Source organism: Triticum urartu, chromosome 5 (genome assembly GCF_003073215.2).
Source record: "Triticum urartu cultivar G1812 chromosome 5, Tu2.1, whole genome shotgun sequence".
NCBI lineage: Eukaryota > Viridiplantae > Streptophyta > Magnoliopsida > Poales > Poaceae > Triticum > Triticum urartu.
The window spans coordinates 79,710,907-79,731,777 of NC_053026.1; the positions used below are offsets into that span (position 1 = coordinate 79,710,907).

Genomic DNA, 20,871 nt, shown 5'->3' on the forward strand with positions numbered 1-20,871 from the left:
AAGAAATCTATAAAATGTTTGGCACTAAATATTTGAATGATGAGCATGATGGCAATGTTGTTAGTATGAATTCCTTGAATATCTATGATGTTAATGATATGCAAAGCCACAAGCTTGGGGAAGCTATGTTTGATGAAGATGATATTTTTGTCCCCCAAGTTTTGATGAGAAAATTTATTATGATGAAAGCATGCCTCCTATCTATGATGATTATTGTGATGACACGTATGCTTTAAAAAATAATTATAACCATGAAACTTGTCATCTTGATCTTAATTTTCAATTACATGATAGTTACTTTGTTGAGTTTGCTCCCACTATTATTCATGAGAAGAATTTTGCTTGTGTGGAGAGTAGTAAATTTTCTATGCTTGTAGATCATGAAAAGAATGCTTTAGGTGCTGGTTATATTGTTGAATTCATTCATGATGCTACTGAAAATTATTATGAGGGAGGAATATATGCTTGTAGGAATTGCAATAATATCAAGTTTCCTCTTTATGTGCTTAAAGTTTTGAAGTTATGCTTGTTTTACCTTCCTATGCTAGTTGATTATTGTTCCCACAAGTTGTTTGATCACAAAATCCCCATGCATAGGAAGTGGGTTAGACTTAAATGTGCTAGTCATATTCTTCAAGATGCTCTCTTTATGTTACAATTCTTATCTTTTATGTGAGCATCGTTGAAATCATCATGCCTAGCTAGGGGCGTTAAACGACAGCGCTTGTTGGGAGGCAACCCAATATTATTTTTGTTCCTTGATTTTTGTTCCTGTTTAGTAATAAATAATTCATATAGCCTCTGTTTAGATGTGGTTTTATGCTTTTAATTAGTGTTTGTGCCAAGTAGAACCTTTGGGAAGACTTGGGGAAAGTCTTGTCGATCATGCTGTCAAAAACAGAAACTTTAGCGCTCACGAGAACTGCTGCCATTTTTATTTGGAGAGTGATATTTAGTTAATTATTTTTGCATATGATTAATAGATAAATTCCTCAGGTCCATCAATTTATTTGAGAATTTTATGTGTTCCATAAGTACATGTTTGATTCATATTACTACAGACTGTTCTGTTTTTGACAGATTCTGTTTTTCCTGTGTTGTTTACTTATTTTGATGAATCTATGGCTAGTAAAATAGTTTATAAACCATAGATAAGTTGGAATACAGTAGGTTTAACACCAATATAAATAAAGAATGAGTTCATTACAGTACCTTGAAGTGGTGATTTACTTTCTTAAACTAACGGAGCTTACGAGTTTTCTACTTTAAGTTTTGTGTTGTGAAGTTTTCAAGTTTTGGGTAAAGATTTGATGGATTGTGGAATAAGGAGTGGAAAGAGCCTAAGCTTGGGGATTCCCAAGGCACCCCAAGGTAATATTAAAGGATAGCCAAGAGCCTAAGCTTGGGGATGCCCCAGAAGGCATCCCCTCTTTCGTCTTCGTTCATCGGTAACTTTACTTGGAGCTATATTTTTATTCGCCACATGATATGTGTTTTGCTTGGAGCGTCAATTTATTTTGTTAGTATTTTCTTTCTGTTATTTAGAATAATGTTTTGCATCTTTTATTTCAATAAAAGTGGCATTGATAGCCTTTACTATGCCTATGTTACAAGTATACATGTTGCTGTTTGAAAACAGAAAGTTTACTGCTGTTGCAATAATTCCCTAGAAAAGTAAGAATGTGATAAAATTTTGAAACCTTTTGCATATTAAGCTCTGATAAATTTAATACAGTGGGAATTTTCTTTCATAATTTTTGGAGTTAGGAAAGTATGGATGTTGCAGCATTCTTTACAGACCATCCTGTTTAGGCAGATTGCTGTTATGTTTGCAGTGTTTGCATATGTTTGCTTCTTTAATGATTCTATTTGAGGATAGGACTATTAAATATGCAGAGGCATTTAGTATGCAATGTTGAATAATAATTTTAGTGATTTGCTACAGTAGAGTATGATAAGGTTTTGGCAATGGTTTATACTAACTTATCTCACGAGTCCTTGTTGAGTTTGTGTGGATGAAGCTTTTGAGATTTAGGGAGACCGTGATATGAGAGGAATTAAGGAGACACAAAAGATCAAGCTTGGGGATGCCCAAGGCACCCCAATATAATATTTCAATAAGTCTCAAGCATCTAAGCTTGGGGATGCCCCGGTTGGCATCCCACCTTTCTTCTTCAACAATTATCGGTTACTATCGGTTGATCCTAAGTTTTTGCTTCTTCACATGATGTTTGATATTCTTAGATGTCATTTTATTTTGCTTTTCTTGCTGTTTGAATAGAGTACCAAGATCTGAAATTATTAAATGTTAGAGAGTCTTCACATAGTTGCATAATTATTCGACTACTCATTGATCTTCACTTATATCTTTTAGAGTAGTTTGTCATTTGCTCTAGTGCTTCACTTATATCTTTTAGAGCATGGTGGTAGTTTTATTTTGAAGAAATAGATGAACTCTCATGATTCACTTATATTATTTTGAGAGTCTTAAATAGCATGGTAATTTTCTTAAAATCCTAATATGCTAGGTATTCAAGAATAATAAAAATTCTCTTATGAGTGTGTTGAATACTAAGAGAAGTTTGATGCTTGATGATTGTTTTGAGATATAGAGGTAATAATATCAAAGTCGTGCTAGTTGAGTAGTTGTGAATTTGAGAGATACTTGTGTTGAAGTTTGTGATTCCCGTAGCATGCACGTATGGTGAACCGTTATGTAACAAAGTCGGAGCATGAGGTGTTTATTGATTGTCTTCCTTATGAGTGGCGGTCGGGGACGAGCGATGGTCTTTTCCTACCAATCTATCCCCCTAGGAGCATGCGCGTAGTACTTTGTTTCGATAACTAATAGATTTTTGCAATAAGTATGTGAGTTCTTTATGACTAATGTTGGGTCCATGGATTATACGCACTCTCACCCTTCCACCATTGCTAGCCTCTCTAATACCGCGCACTTTTCGCCGGTATCATAAACCCACCATATACCTTCCTCAAAACAGCCACCATACCTACCTATTATGGCATTTCCATAGCCATTCCGAGATATATTACCATGCAACTTTCCACCGTTCCGTTTATTATGACACGCTTCATCATTGTCATATTGCTTTGCATGATCATGTAGTTGACATTGTATTTGTGGCAAAGCCACCATTCATAATTCTTTCATACATGTCACTCTTGATTCATTGCATATCCCGGTACACCGCCAGAGGCATTCATATAGAGTCATCTTTGTTCTAATATTGAGTTGTAATTCTTGAGTTGTAAATAAATAGAAGTGTGATGATCACCATTCAATAGAGCATTGTCCCAAAAAAGGCCAAAAAAAGGGGAAAGGCCAAAAAAAGAGAAAGGCCAAATAAAAAAAGGAAAGGCCAAATAAAAAAGAAAATAAATAAAAAGGGGCAATGCTACTATCCTTTTTTCCACACTTGTGCTTCAAAGTACCACCATGATATAGCGAGTCTCATATATTGTGCTTCAAAGTAGCACCACGTTCTTCATATAGAGAGTCTCATATGTTGTCACTTTCATATACTAGTGGGAATCTTTCATTATAGAACTTGGCTTGTATATTCCAATGATGGGCTTCCTCAAAATGCCCTAGGTCTTCGTGAGAAAGCGAGTTGGATGCACACCCACTAGTTTCTTTTGTTGAGCTTTCATACATTTATAGCTCTAGTGCATCCGTTGCATGGCAATCCCTACTCACTCACATTGATATCTATTGATGGGAATCTCCATAGCCCGTTGATACGCCTAGTCGATGTGAGACTATCTTCTTCCTTTTTTTCTTCTCCACAACCACCATTCTATTCCACCTATAGTGCTATGTCCATGGCTCACGCTCATGTATTGCATGAAGATTGAAAAAGTTTGAGAACATCAAAAGTATGAAACAATTGCTTGGCTTGTCATCGGGGTTGTGCATGATTTAAATATTTTGTGTGGTGAAGATGGAGCATAGCCAGACTATATGATTTTGTAGGGATAACTTTCTTTGGCCATGTTATTTTGAGAAGACATAATTGCTTTGTTAGTATGCTTGAAGTATTATTGTTTTTATGTCAATATTAAACTTTTGTCTTGAATCTTTCGAATCTGAATATTCATATCACAATTAAGAAGAATTACAATGAAATTATGCCAACTAGCATTCCACGTCAAAAATTATCTTTTTTGTCATTTACCTACTCGAGGACGAGCAGGAATTGAGCTTGGGGATGCTTGATACGTCTCCAATGTATCTATAATTTTTGATTGCTCCATGCTATATTATCTACTGTTTTGGGCAATATTGGGCTTTATTATCCACTTTTATATTATTTTTGGGACTAACCTATTAACCGGAGGCCCAGCCCAGATTTGCTGTTTTATGCCTATTTCAGTGTTTCGAAGAAAAGGAATATCAGACGGAGTCGAAACGAAACGAAATCAACTCGAGAAGTTATTTTTGGAAGGAAACACACCTGATGGACTTGGACCCCACGTCAGGGGAGACACGAGGTGCTCACGAGGGTGGGCCCCCCTAGGGCGCGCCCCCTGTCTCGTGGGACCCCCGTGGCTCCTCCGACGTCCTCCCTGCACCCATATATACCTACATGACCTAAAACTTCCAGAACGCAAGATAGATCGGGAGTTCTGCCGCCAGAAGCCTCCTAGCCACCAAAAGTCAATCGGGACCCTGTTCCGGCACCCTGCCGGAGGGGGGATCCCTCATCGGTGGCCATCTTCATCATCCCGGCGCTCTCCATGACGAGGAGGGAGTAGTTCTCCCTCGGGGCTGAGGGTATGTACCAGTAGCTATGTGTTTGATCTCTCTCTCTCTCTCGTGTTCTTGAGATGATATGATCTTGATGTATCGCGAGCTTTGCTATTATACTTGGATCCTATGATGTTTCTCCCCCCTCTACTCTCTTGTAATGAATTGAGTTTCCCCTTTGGAGTTATCTTATCGGATTGAGTCTTTAAAGATTTGAGAACACTTGATGTATGTCTTGCCGTGGATATCTGTGGTGACAATGGGATACCATGTGCCACTTGATGTATGTTTTGGTGACCAACTTGCGGGTTTCGTGACATTGGGAACCTATGCATAGGGGTTGGCACACGTTTTCGTCGTGATTCTCCGGTAGAAACTTTGGGGCACTCTTCGAGGTCCTTTGTGTTGGTTGAATAGATGAATCTGAGATTGTGTGATGCATATCGTATAATCATACCCACGGATACTTGAGGTGACATTGGAGTATCTAGGTGACATTAGGGTTTTGGTTGATTTGTGTCTCAAGGTGTTATTCTAGTACGAACTCTAGGGTTGTTTGTGACACTTATAGGAATAGCCCAACGGATTGATTGGAAAGAATAACTTTGAGGTGGTTTCGTACCCTACCATAATCTCTTCGTTCGTTCTCCGCTATCAATGACTTTGGAGTGACTCTTTGTTGCATGTTGAGGGATAGTTTTACGATCCAATTATGTTAGTATTGTTGAGGGAACTTACACTAGTGAAAGTATGAACCCTAGGCCTTGTTTCCACGCATTGCAATACCGTTTACGCTCACTTTTATCACTTGCTACCTTGCTGTTTTTATAATTTCAGATTACAAATACCCATATCTACTATCCATATACCACTTGTATTACCATCTCTTCGCCGAACTAGTGCACCTATACAATTTACCATTGTATTGGGTGTGTTGGGGACACAAGAGACTCTTTGTTATTTGGTTGCAGGGTTGCTTGAGACAGACCATCTTCATCCTACGCCTCCTACGGATTGATAAACCTTAGGTCATCCACTTGAGGAAAATTTGCTACTGTCCTACAAACCTCTGCTCTTGGAGGCCCAACAACGTCTACAAGAAGAAGGATGTGTAGTAGACATCATCCACCTGGCCGGGAGACGGCGTGGTGAGTGCCCCCTAGTCTAGGACACTGTTAGTAGCCCCCTGAACCGGTCTTCAAGTTGGGGAGGCTCCTCGGTTCTTCCAAACTATTCTTCATCTTCAGTCATCGGTCTTAAAAGTTGGTTCAGAAAATCTTCTTATCTATCTAGAGGATGCCAAGGTGTATCCAAAGAGTTCACATGTCGGTCATCCGATGAGTCCGTTTAAATTCTCGGCCTTTATCAGTGCCTTGTTATTTTTACACCACACCTCAAGTGCAAAGTGTTTCCCGTGCGGCGGTGTCCTCTTACATCCGAGCACCAACGTCGGACTTCATCCGAGGTGTCTTTTTGCAGCCGAGCTCCAACGCCGGTCTGCATCTGAGGTGTCATAAATTACGCCGGTCTTGAAAAAGTGGAAGGAGTCCAGCCGAGCTTAATGCCGGGAAAGCCCTCTATGGAGCGAGCCATTCGGATCCGAGTTTTATGCTGGACTACTTCCGAGGTGGTGCACCACCTCAGTCGTGGGCTGATTTTATGTAGAATTTTTTGATTGGTGCAATTAATTCTCTGCTAGATGTATAGCCAGTAGCCCTTAGGGTGCATGTTGGCCTAAAATCCGGGATGCGCCTGAAGGATAATGTAAAACCTCTGATCCTAGTAGCCCCTAAGACTCGGGTTGATTCGCGAAATTGACCTGAGGATCAAGTCCTTGCTCGACAACATACTTAGGAACAAAAACGCCATGTGCATAGTCCTCGAGACTCAGGTTGGGTGCGGCCGACCAACCTGAGGATCATAATCTCCTCGGAAACTTTTTTTCACTTTGAATTTTCTACGTTGAATAGGCAACGCAGTAGCCCCCGAGCCACTGGTCGGGTGGCAACACCAGATTAGGGGATCGATGTACCACTTTAGTGGCTTTTAAATTGATCATAATTACAATTTATGTGTAATGATTCTATGTATCCAAGTACTTTACATCATTAATGCTTGGATCCGGATTGTACAAAACTTTGTTGACCGACAATTGGCTTCAACCTCCTCAGCCAGTAGTCGGGGAGTGTTTGTCCTACTTTATAAAGCTTTAATGAGGGAAAATATTTACGGCAAACAAGGCAATCCGGCCATATGATTTTATAAACAAAGGTACGCGGAAATTTATTTTATATTACTATTTAACATAAGAAACATCTTCTAGGAAAAATAATTCCTTTAAAAGTTCCTTTTCCTAGGTTGTCATGTTGACCATGATCATGAAACCCCATCTGCAATCAATCTAGGAGGAAAATATTAAGGATTTAGTTTGGAAAAGTTCCCAGACTCTGTGGTTTTAATGGACCTATATTTTAACTTCCGTTGTTGCCGACCAATTATATTCTTAAGACAACTAGCTTTCGGCTTCACCCATCTGAGGTACGAACCCGGATGACCCGATAGTAACAGTCATAGAGGTGCTCCCTTTACCCCTTAGCCGAACAATTGGGAAAGTAAGCGGTAAGCAGAGGGCCAGGCAACCCATCTTGGCCAAAATCTTAAGTCAAATTGATGCATATTTATGGCTTTATAACCATGATTACAAAAGGCAGCGCTCGTATATTGAATACAAACACTAAGGATATGTTGTGATAGTCAGCTTTTAAGCTATACTTTGTAGCTTTATGTGATATGTTTATTTGACTCTGTTCCGACCGTTTATCATTTGAAAGTGGCCCATCGTCGGCTTCCACCCCTTTGTAGACACTACGCAGGGTGTTTCCATAGTAACAAGACAACCCTTAGCCGACGTCCCGGTGCCCGGAGGCGGTTGTGTTAGCGGAAACGAGGCGATTAGATATGCGGACTTTATAACTTTCATTAGATATGCGGACTTTATAACTTTCACTTAGTCATAGGAGCATAAAGTTGGGAGGCCAATTACTAGCCCTCGGTTAGTGTTCGATGTCATCCAAGGTCAAGCCATTAACACTTCGATCAATTTTATGAAAGGTCCATCATTTAACATGGGGTAACCTCTATCGATATATAGTTTGACATAGTCATCGGATCACTGACCAGTTCATGCTCATTGTGACAGTCAGTTTTCGGCTTTCTCCACTGAGGTACTTGACCAGTTAAACCGGAAGTACAATCGCAGTGGTTCTCCCTTTACCCTTAGCCAAACAATCGGGAACGTAAGGAGTAAGCATAGGAGCCGGGTAACCCAACTATTGACCAAAGACACAATTTGAAAATGATGCATATAAAGTAATATCCGAGAATGTTTTGCCGAGGACTCCATGGAGTACCTTGGCTTTTGGTGGGTTTGGCTCTAATCGCAGCCCCCCGTTTATATTGCCGATGCTTCAAAGGCGTCTGGCGTTGTACTACGAGAGTTAGCTGGAGACACACAAATAGGTTAAAGGTGCCATAAGCTTGGAAAACCATAAAAACATTACCTCTAAATTAGATCAAGTTTTTGGACCGTACACTCTAGTCAAAAAAGGAGTGGTAGAAAAAGACTTTGCAATGACTAAGAAGAAAATATTTATTATAAAACCGACAAATCTCGGGTAAGGGGGGCGAGCTGTTAGATCGGACACCATCACTTCTGGTCTCCTCCTAAAACTTCCAGGGTCTCTCTTGTCCAGAAAAAAATCGTCAAAAAATTTCATAGCGTTTGGACTCCGTTTGGTACTGATTTCATGGAAATCCAAAAAAGGCAAAAAAAACAGTAATTGGCACTAGGCACTGGGTTAATAGGTTAGTCCTAGAAAATGATATTAAATACCATATAATTTCATATAAAACATACAATATTGATACTATAATAGCATGGAACAATCAAAAATTATAAATACATTGAAGACGTATCAAGGATGCTGAAACATTTCAACGAGAAAGAAGAACAAAACTGGTAACGAGAATGATGTTATAATAAGCATGCGAATTACTTAGGAGGATAACGACACACCTGGTGTTTTGTAAATTATTGCGAAGAAAAGGGAAAATCACATGGTAACCAAAGGTTCACTTGAATGTCATTCGTGTAATCATAGGGATCGATATGGACGTCCATGGTTCCGCTATCGGTCACCAGACGAAGAGGTTTCGTTCATGTTATGATTTACCGAACCTACAGGGCCACAAGATTAAGGTAATCATGATCTACTGAGTGTTAGTAGGATGAGAGTATCGAGGATTTATTGTGGAATTCTTTCATTAATATTTGGAATAGTTTCGAGCGAATCAAAAGCGTTTCAGAGTCATCGGAAGGGTTTCAGAGTTTATCGGGCAATACCGGGTATTACTGATAAATAATATATAGGTGGAATTTTTTCCGAAGATGTGAAAATATATATATAATGCTCTAGTAATTTGTAGAAGGCTTTTATATTTAATTTAATATCGACGGGCCTTAAAAGGCCAAGTGGTGGAAGGAATATTGGGCCACCTTGGCCCAATAGGAAGTGGCGCCCCCTTTCCTTGTGGGGCAGGAAAATTGGAGTGGGTGAAGATACCAACTCCTCCCCCTTGGCCAGAGCCCCAAGGAGGGCCTTTTCCTCCTTGGTGACTCCCCTCCTTCCCCCTCTAACCTATATATACTAGAGGATTTTTCCCTTTGGGACGCAGAAGTTTTGGAGCCTCCTCTAGTTCATCTACTTCTAGTTCTAGTTGGTCCTAGTGGACTAATCAGAGCTAGACCTAGTTCTTCTAATCCTCATAATTAGAAAGCCGAGTGTGGTTCTAATCTCCTCCCTCTAATTCTCTGGCGACGATTAGCTCCGGACGGCGAACCACTGCCGGATTGTGAAGACCGTACGCTTGCAACCAAGTAGAGAGGTCGTGCTTTCGGTCTTCCATTCGAGGGATCGCTCGAGGGTGGTTCGCGGGATTGTCATCAACGGTTCGAGGGACTCCAAGTACGATCTACACCGACTCGTCTACTGAAGCTGCACTCCAGAGTAGCGGTAATGATCATTGATCCAAACCCTATATGCATCTTTGTATTGTTCCTGGGTCATTGTAGGGCGATTTTTTATCTACTACGTTTCCCAACACAAAGTGTCACCACCACCCTAATAAAATCATCATGTGGTAGATCACTGTGTAGAGAACAAATCCAGTTCTTCGAATTTGTATCTTAATGAGTGCACATGTGTTCGGCTACCTCCTTTCGACATAGCGCCCAGACACTCTGGGGCCATATAGCAATCAACTAAAGCATGCCGCCACGTATCCACAACTCCGTAGAACTGACGGGACGACGTAGTTGACATATTTCAATGATGAATTTCCTTGTTGGTTGGGATTGAGTGGTGAGACAAGCGCCATAGAAACATCCTTAGCTTGCTTGGGACACTAATTTTCCATAGAGTCGTCTAGTCGTTGTTTTCACTATCAAGATATGAGCCTCCTCCCTGATGTTCTAGCCAATTCTCTCTACTCTGCTTAGTATTGGTTGTCCTTACTCCATGCCCAGAAGTCGTCGACCCTTGGAGGACAAGGTGGGATTGTTAATATTTGTTCTGCATTGATTGGTATGAAATTCGAGTGAACTAGCTTCGCTCGCCAGGTCACCGAGGATGTGTCAATCAACTCTAAGACTTGTGTTGCCGAGTCGGTCACCACAGAAGTCAGAGGCCGCATAAAATCATGCCTTGGGAGCCAGTTGTCTGACCATATCATTGCATTTTTCACGTACCAATTCTTCTCATTATACCTTGCACCAACACATCTCTCCCATCCAGAATAGACCTCCAAATCTATGAGAGGCGCGAGCCCAAAATTGCTTCCAAAATCAAACAATTAGGAACATAAGCTGCTTTTAATATCTTTGCATTGAGAGACCGTGGGTGATGCAACAACCTCCAAGCTTGTCTGGATAGCAAAGCCAAGTTGAAAAATTTGAGATTGCAAAAACCAAGGCCACCCAGATACATCCCATGAAACCCATGTTGGTTCCTCCTCCCATTTTTGCTACCCCACCAAAATTGTCTAATGGTGTTCACATATACCTCGATCGAGGTAGCCGGAAACAAGCCATAGAATAAACAGGTATAGATTGTGACACTACTTGGATCAACACCTCTTTCCCTGCTGCCGAAAGTAGTTTCTCCATCCGTCCTTTAATATTTCCCCTTACACGGTCCCTAAGATACTTGAATGTCCCATTCTTTGAGTGTCCCACCTCAATAGGCATCCCAACATATCTATCACTGAGGGAATCATTCTGTACATTTAGGACACCCTTAACACTGTCATGTATCATCTATGGCAAGCCCCTACTGAAGAAAATAGAGGATTTTTCATTATTAACTCATTGTCTCAAGGCATTGCAATATACATTCAATATGTTCGATATTGCGTTCACTCCCTCAACAATTGCTCTGAAAAGCAACAGGTTATCATCTACAAATAGAAGATGGTTAACAGCCAGAGCTGAAGGTGCCGCCTTTATACCAACAAGTACCAACGACTATGGACTGGATTTTAAAAAGCACAAAAGGCCCACTGTTGCAATCAAAGAGGTAAGCGGAAATCGAATATCCCTGTCAAATGCCTCTAGTGGGTTTAAATTGCTCGAGTTTTTCATCATTAAACCAAACTGAGAAGTAGATGTTACCATGCGCATAGATGTGGACATCCAAGCAGGTGCAAAACCCGACTTGGTCATGATAGCGTGCAAGTACGACCATTCCAATCGGTCATACACCTTCATCATAGCAAGATTTAGAGCACATGGGTTGTTTGACTTGGCTTTAGACCTGTGCATAAAATGTAAGCACTCATATGCACATATAATGTTATCTGTTATTAACCTTCTAGGAACAAAAGCAGGCTACTCGTCGGAGATGATGTCAGGAATTTGACCCGCCTGAAACAAATTTGACCTGGCTGGATCCGCTTAGCCGCCTCCCCAAGCCTAGTGGCCCAAATCATTGTAGCCTAGCTCTTTGTTGGTCCATCTCTGCATCTCGAACTGCCTGCGCCAGGGGCAATGCTGGCCCAACTCCTGCATCTCTCAGTGGGCCTTGGACCCATAAGGTGAGTGAGCCAGCCCGTCTCTCCTTTCTCCGCGCCAGGCTTCGACCTAGTAGCTTCCGGGCGCATCTTAGCAATGCTTCACCTGGGCGCGTTTAGTTGGCCTACTGCTTAGATTCGGCCCATTTATATATATTTAATTTCAGAAAAACTAAAAAAAATGCACATGTTATAACTAATTAATTGTAACTCGAATCACGTTATGGCTTTGGATCGATTCTATGCGGAGGCGGCGCCCCAGGACTGGCACTATGCCAGGGACTGGTAGTAGAAATAAGTAGTGAAGTTACATCTTGAAGAATGTGTCAACGTTCAAAAGGTCACTTATTTGTCATATGGAGAGAGTACAAAGTAGTGAGGGATGTTGCTTCGCTACCCTTGCAAACGTATCAACTCGCAATGCTTAAGGAGCACACTTCTAAAGGCTCTTGAGTATGACATCCATATCTTGACGGGGTCGACATACTGCAACTAGTGGCACAGACATGTGCATGGTGAGCCCGGAACCCTCGCTCATGTCTACCACCTTCTCTCCCACCCGTCCCCACTCGAAGCATTGCAACATCACCGTCAATGCTACTCCCACCGTCCTCCAAGCGAGTCCCTCACCAGGGCACTTTCGCCGGCCCATCCCAAACGGCATCACCATTCGCTTTCCACCTTGTCCATAAACATTGCCACCCACGAACCTCTCTAGCATGAACATGTTTGGATCATCCCACGAGGCAGGGTCTCATTGTATGGAGTACACATCGACTAACACCATGGTTCCACGTGAAATGATGTATTGCCCACTAGTGACAGTGCAGTCACGCGACGCCTAGGCGGTACGAGGTTGGGTGCGAGAGGGTATAGCCGAAGGGTCTCAGCGATGATGCATCGGAGGTAAGGGAGCACTTCTAGGTCACTCTCCTGGATCAGGCGAGACGTGCCCACAACGGCGTCGATCTCAGCCTTCGCCTTGGCCAACACGTCTGGGTTATTGAGCAGACACTACTAGGGAAAAGCCTATACACAGAATCTTATCAGCAGCGCGCTTTAAAATAAGGTGCTGCTGCTAATTAGCCGTAGCGATCTCAAGAATAACTCGCTGCTGAAATAAATATAGCAGTAGCGCGCCAGCTGAAAGATGCGCTACTGCTATAATTCCCACGAGGCCGCCGCGAGGCTAGCTATAGCAGCAACGCGCTATAACGAAGGGCGCTACTGCTACGTAGCATAGTAGCGGCGCATTTCGCCAATAAGCGCTACTGCTAAGTTTACTACAAAAATTTAGTCCCACCTCGCTTCGTGAAGAGAGTTTCTACCACCTTAAATACGTTACTTCTCAAACTTTGACAAGCACTTGGTCTTCATTGAACTCTATGTGTAGAATTTGTGGCTGCAATATGAGTCTTCACTTGTTCCTAAACCGGTGAGGACTCATATTGACAAATCAGATTGTATACAAAAAGATCGTTGATGATCAATGTATTTTTGATACATTGAACTATAGCAGTAGTGCTTCTTTGTGAAAGGCGCTGCTGCTAGGTAGTTTAGCAGTAGCGTCTTTCTCTATAGCGCGCTGCTGCTAGGTAGTTTAGCAGTAGTGTCTTTCTCTATAGCGCGCTACTGCTAAGCCATTCCATCTCCCACCCCATCTCCTCTATCTGATCCACTCACAGTCACACACTCACTGGATCCCTCTCTATCCCCCGCGCCGGTCCTCCCCCGTCGCCCCTCCTCCCTCTACGCCGCCGTCACCTCCTCCTCCTTGCTGGACTCGGTACCGGCCTCCTCCTCCGTCCTCCCTCTCCACTCGCCGCTGGCCGGCTCCTCCTCGCTCCGCCTTCCTCCTCCGTCCTCCCTCCACTGGCCGCCGGCCGGCCCCTCCTCCTCCTTGCTGGACTCGGCACCGGCCTCCTCCTCCGTCCTCCCTACATTTTGATTTAGTTGATTTAGAACATTTTGATTTAGTTGATTTAGTAGGCTAGTTGATTTAGTTGATTTAGAACATTTTGATTTAGTTGATTTAGTAGGCTAGTTCATTTAGTTGATTTAGAACATTTTGATTTAGTTGATTTAGTAGGCTAGTTCATTTAGTTGATTTAGTATGCACCATTTTCATTTAGTTGATTTAGAACATTTTCATTTAGTTGATTTAGTTACTTTTTGGCAAAATGTAGGTGGTACCTTGTCATCTAATATGTTACTAGATCTTAGGATTATAATTGTTCATCAAATTGCTTCTCGCGGAAGAACCAAAAATATCTCATGCTACTTTTTTTCTTTCCTGTGAAGTGGATCGTTAATCCTTTGCTCATATTGCTTTAGGAAAAATGGCGCCACCACCACCACTATGTCGACTGTGCAAGTTAAGGTGCGCCAGCAGCCTTGCAACTGGCAAGCTGTTCGGCATCTACTTCCAGCCGGGTTTTCGTCATGTGGCGGTAAGAAATTAGATGAAATGTAATAACTATTTTATTTTTAGTGTTGGCATTACTGCATTATGTCATTTTGCTTATTTTACACAGATCGTCCCATGCAATGTGAGGTTGAAATTCAACAAGCTGATAGGAGACACTGTGACATTTGAGACTCCTGGGGGCGTACACTATGAAGGTCGAGAAAGGACGCAATATGTCGCAGATTGGAGGAGATGGATGGGCCCGTTTCGTCGCTCGCATGCGTCTTACTGGTGGTGAGTTGATCAGCTTCTCCTTCAGAGCAGAAAGACCCAAGCTGGCTGTCATTTATCTCAACCTGGTGGAAGATGATGAAGATGACGAAGATGATGAAGATAATGAGGACCCACTCGATGAAGATGATGAGGACCCACTTCATGAAGCCATCGTAGCTCAAAGAACAAGGCTGAGCGAGGAGGAGGTGTCCAACCTGTGGGACATAATTCCGCCACGTGCTGACTTTGTCGGGGTGCCATTCGTATCCCGCCTGACAAATACCATGGTTGATCGACATGATATGGTATGTTATACTTACAAATGCAAATTATCCGATGAAATACTTAGTGTACAGTCCAATGATATGGTATGTTGTGTGGAATCTAGTCGATGATATGTTTTAGTGTAGAGTTCGATCACATGCTTATTAGTGTAGAATCTAAGGAAACTAATAATAGTGTAGATAATCAATATGTACTTATTTGCGAGGCTATTTATTAATTGAAATGTTTTTCTTATTCAGAAATTGGCAAAGAGCATATCTGTGAGTTATGGTATCGAGCCTGATGAAGAAGGCTCAGGTGGACTACGCCTTACTGCAAGGGGCTCCGTCACAACTTGTACTTACCGCGTGGACACGGACGGTTGCACACACTTAAACTCGGTTGGATGGAAGAAATTCCTCAATGGCAAGAATCTTCGTGTTGGACAGGCCATCCTAATTACTATCAGGAACACTAACCGCCCAAGCTTAAGGATGATGGTTGTCTTCGATATCATCTAGAACTACATATGTATGTGTGGCTATATCATCTAGAACTACATATGTGTGTGTGGCTATATCATCTAGAACTACATATGATGATCGTCGTCGATATCATCTAGAAGTACATATGATGATCGCCGTTGATATGACCTTGTACTGCTTGAGGATGCATGTTGACTATGCATTAAATTGTTATCTAGTACTCCCTTCGTTCCAAATTACTCGTCGTGGTTTGAACTAAAACCACGACGAGTAATTTGGAACGAAGGGAGTACTACCCGGTAATGATTTATGAATTTGATATCTACTAGCAGTACCTAGTATCTAGTATCTGAAAGGGAAACTGAAAGGGAAAGGGGTACGGGGGAAAATGATGAAAGATATAGCAGTAGCGAGGGACTGCGAAATCGCTACAGCTAAGTAATAGTAGCGCGTTCATAAAAAGCGCTGCTGATATCGTCAACAGTAGTAGCGCGGGTAAAGATCGCGCTACTACTATAAGTTAGTTGTAGCGCCTTATTAGTAGCGCGGCCACCCGCGCTGCTGCTAGCCTCAAAATCTGCACTACTACTAGAGTTTTCCCTAGTAGTGAGATGTGCCATCGCCCACTCTGATCGCCCTAGATGATGTGTCCGCTCCTGCTTCTAGCATGCTCTGTGCACCAAAGTTGAAATAAGATTAGTGATTTCACAATTTTTACAAGAGTACAAAAATTATCTAACCAAGCAATTAGTTGCATATCGTCAACTCAACTAGATCAATTAGCAATTTATATGTTAACAATAGTTGTGCTATACTAGCTAATTAGAGAAGTTTCTAGATGAGTGGATCATAGCTATCGACATTAGTTTCTTGCTCGCCACAGCATACGCTAGCTTATTGTCGTTCGACGTTAGCCAAGCAAATGGGCAATGTTATACACCGTACACGTCCGATTAATTACTTGTTCTCATTAACAAATTATTACAAGTGGCACACTCTGTGAACTAGCACTGCACCCACTTTTTGAAACTTGTAGTGATTGGTTTCACCGTGCTTAAACAAACGAACTAGATCACTGTCAACACTTACTAATAATTTGCTAATGCACATTAATTAGTTTTTTTTGAAAAACAAATGGATTTTATTCAACGGAAATAACAGATACATCGTTTGTGAAGAATGGTACAATCTCAAACATAGGCTCCTCAAACCAATCAATGGTAGAAGAAAATTTAGCCAACCCTAGCAAGCTCGTACGCAACCTTATTGGCTTCCTTATTACAATGTTCAAACCTAGTGGTAGGAAAATCACACGCCAAAAAATAGCAATCATCAAAGATTGCCGCCGCCGCTCCTGCTGACCGTCCGTCATTATTCATCGTTTCAATAACCACCAAATTATCAGAATTAATAACTAGGCGATTGCAACCCGCACGTTCCGCTAGTGAAAGACCGAATCTGAGAGCCCAAGCTTCCGTTGTTAGAGCATCGATGCAATGATCAATTTTCCAAGTACCCCCTGCAATAAACTTCCCTTTGTCGTTCCTCAGGACAGCCCCCACCGTGCCTTTAAGAAGATCATGATCAAAAGAAGCGTCAACATTAAGTTTCACAAAACCCACCGGGGGACGAATCTAACCCCCTCTTTTCATAGAATCCCTTGGACTGGAAGCAACAACATAATTAGTCGTAAGAGATTGTATCCCCATTGAAATCTGTTTTGCATCTTGAATTCTCTCCTTGTGCACTAATTTACGTCTTTCCCACCATAAATACCAAGGCGTAATGGCAATCATCTCCCGAGTATTTTGGAACCCCATAATAGATAAATCTTGTTCAGGCATGAGCAACAAAAACTCGAGGACCGTCTCTCCAGCACGATCAACTTCACAAGCTTGAGCAATGATCTCGTCTAATCTAAGCCTTCTCCAGACCTCTTTTGCCTTCTGGCACTGAAACACCATATGCTTTGTGTCTTCTAAACCAGAAGCACAACAAGGGCATAAAGGTGAAACTTTCATGTGTCTATTAGCAAGCGTAACACGACATGAAAGAGTACCATGCAGCGTCCGCCAAATAAAAAATTTCACCTTCGCTGGACAAGATAACTTCCACATCTTACACCAAATTGGATTAAAGTTTGTTCGACCCATTCCATTAGTACGACGAAGTTTCCTTCCATGTTGATAATCCCACTCAACAAAATATGCAGATCGAACAGAAAAAATCCCACTCTTAGTATGACTCCAGGCAACAAAATCTAACATATCAAACTGAGGCAGAGAGATAGCAAGGACCCGCTGTAAATCAACAGGCCACAAGGTCTGTCTGATGAGATCCTCATCCCACCAGTTCGAAGAGGGGTCAATGAGATCAGACACTTTTGATAACAAATGTGAGATCAGACACTTGATAACAAATGTTGTCCCTTTGAAGTAATGACTTTCCTGTTAGCACAGTTAGGGATCCAAGCATCTTCCCAAATGTCAATTTTTTGACCGTTTCCAACACGCCAAATATAGCCATGTTTTAAGGTATTAACCCCCGCCATAATACTTTGCCATGTGAAGGATGATCCTTTTTTTTAACTTTGCGTTCAATAAATCTCCATCAGGAAAATACTTAGCTCGCAAAATGGTGGCACGCAAGGAATCTGGGTTCTCAAGGAGACGCCAAGCTTGTTTAGCCAACATCGTCAAATTAAAACAATGAATGTCACGAAAGCCCATTCCACCTTGGCTTTTCGGGACACACATTTTCCACCACGCCATCCAATGCATCCTTCTCTGGTTGTCGTCATCACCCCATCAAAAATGTGTCATCTCGTCAATTATTTCTTTACAATTTTTTTAGGAATTTTAAAGACCGACATAGCATAAGTTGGGATAGCTTGAACAACAGACTTGAGAAGAACTTCCTTGCCTCCAGTGGATAAGAGTTTTTCTTTCCATCCGCTAATTCTCATAACAATGCGATCAATCAGATATTGGAAACAATCAGTCTTATCTAAACCCACATGCGCAGGCAAGCCCAAATACTTATCATTGAGAGCTTCGATCATGATATTTAAAATTGAGCAAATTTGTTCTCTAATGTCCCCACTTGTATCTGGGTTAAAAAATATGCTAGATTTTTCAACGCTCACCATTTGTCCAAATGCAGCACAATATAAGTCCAAAATTGATTTAAGTGTCTCCGCATTTTGTTGATTAGCTTTCATGAGGATTAATGAGTCATCCGCAAAAAAGAGATTTGTGATAGTAGGGGCCTCTCTACAAACCTTGACTCCTGAAATATTTTCAATCTCCTCCGCATGCGCCAAGAGAGCAGTAAGGCCCTCCGTGCATAATAAGAAAAGGTAGGGAGATAATGGATCACCTTGTCTTAAGCCCCTAGTAGGCTTGAAGCTTTTAGTTTCTTCATCATTAATCCGTACCCTATACTCAACAGTAGAGACACATTTCATAATAAGATTTACCCATCTCTCTTGGAAATCGAGTTTCAACATAATTCCCTTCAAAAAAGGTCATTCGACTCGATCGTAAGCTTTGTGCATATCAAGCTTAATAGCGCATAAATCCTCCTTTCCCACCCTCTTATTTTTAATAGTATGAAAGCTCTCATAAGCCACTAAAACATTGTCTGTAATCAATCTACCAGACACAAAAGCACTTTGGATAGGGCTGATAATATCGTGTAGTAAAGCCTTCAAACGCGCCGACAACATTTTAGAAATAATTTTGTATACCACATTAATTAGTTAGTAGGTCTCCCTCCAGCCAACCCGCGATGAGATGCATGCATCAGGTAACACCTCGCACCGTCCGAACCCGAGTCAGCGGCTGGTAGCAGGTACGCTGACGTACACTACACAGCCGGCCGTGTCGTGTTCGAAAGACAAATATCATCTAGTCAGTGTAACAACTACCTGACGCACGCGACTTTGGCGTATCAACTCACCATGCAGAGGGTGCGGATGACCACGTCAGGGTATGACTCCGGCGACCGCTCCTGCTGCCGGAGCACGTCGCCGAGCAACGTCCTGGGCGCCGACGACGTCTCCTCGCCACGGGGGTTGAGGCGCCTGTACTCATCGATGAGCCGCTGGCCGAAGTCACGGCGCTCCTTGGCGATGCCGGCGAGACTTCTCCTCGTCCTCCCGAAATCCAGCAACCGCAGCACGGGCAGGAAGTCCTGCCGTTGGTAACCATGGACCACCCTTAATTGATGCTTCGTTTTCATGGGAAACTCTTATTTTTATTAGGGTGTGTTGGGACTTGGGACTACTTCACTCCACAACTTCAGCCTATCAACTCTTTTGTCCAAAAGAAATTGGATAGTTAGGTCCCGTTCGGCAACACTCTAGCTCCCAACTCCGTAGAGCTGAAATGGTGGAGTGGAGCAGGGCGTAGTTTATTTTTGGGGAGCAGCTATTCTATCGCTCCTCGATTCCAGCATGGAGCGAAGCGGAGCGGAGGGAGTGGTCCGTTTCCGAGCGGGGCCTTAGACTTATTTTCTTCTTGTGGGTGGATAGTTACACTTCTTTAAATGTGTTAAACTTAAGTTAAAGAATTCTATACGGCCGACCGGCCAAGCGTTGCACCGGTTGCCTCCCACGACACACGCGTCTTTTGAGGCCCACGCACCGCTTTCTACCTTTTCTGCCTTATCTCTTAATGAAAGTGAAAGTGAGCATCTGAGCCAAAAGTTCATAAATTTCAAAAGGGCTCACGAATATAGAAAGTTTGAAATTTAAAAAAAATCATGGATTTTGAAAAGAAATGCGGATTTGAAAAAATTTCATACATTTTAAAAACAAAGTTTGTGGATTTTGAAAAAAAATCATGGATTCAAAAAGCTCACAGATTTGAAAAAGTTCGCTGGTTTGGGAAAAAGGGTCACTAATTTGTAGAAAGTTTTTCGCGCATTTTAAAAATGTTTATAAATTTTTCAAAGATTTCACAAATTGCAAAAAATACAAATTACGAATTAGGAAAAAAACTGACAAACATGAATTTGAGAAAAGGTTCACAAATTTTTATAAAGTTTCTCGTATTTGAAAAAATGTTGATTTAAGAAAATAAAATAAAATAACAAAAAAAACTGAACAAAACCCAGTTCATAAAAAACAAAAGAAGAAAAAACCACCATAGAAGTTTCCCAAAACTGGGTTGGGAAGATTCCCATAATTAGGAGAGCTTCCCGCGAAGTCGTGCCTTATAGGTTCGCCAAATACAATCGAAGAGGTGTGCGCCCTGCATCGATATAACTAGAAGTGGTGCTATAAGAGTCGGCACATCTTGAACCCAGGTGCATATGAACCCCGCTTTTAAAAAATGTATTTTAAACATGATTTGTAATGTCAAAAAATTAAAAACAAAATTTCCTGCATACATGTCCGCAAAAATATGTCTCGCGGCACAAAGTTTTGTGAAAAAGCCTTTTTATTTTGTCTCCGCAAAAAAGATAAATTCTACTGCTTCTAAATAGCGTTCCACAACACAATATTTTGTCTTTGTTGCATAAGCCACACACAAAAAAATTGTTTTTAT

The 20,871-nt window shown here is 41.8% G+C and overlaps 1 pseudogene; it reads right to left on the minus strand.

Moving 5' to 3' along the window:
* Nucleotides 1-12,197: 12,197 nt before the first annotated feature.
* On the minus strand, nt 12,198-19,561 carry LOC125506805 (annotated as a pseudogene).
* Nucleotides 19,562-20,871: the final 1,310 nt, after the last annotated feature.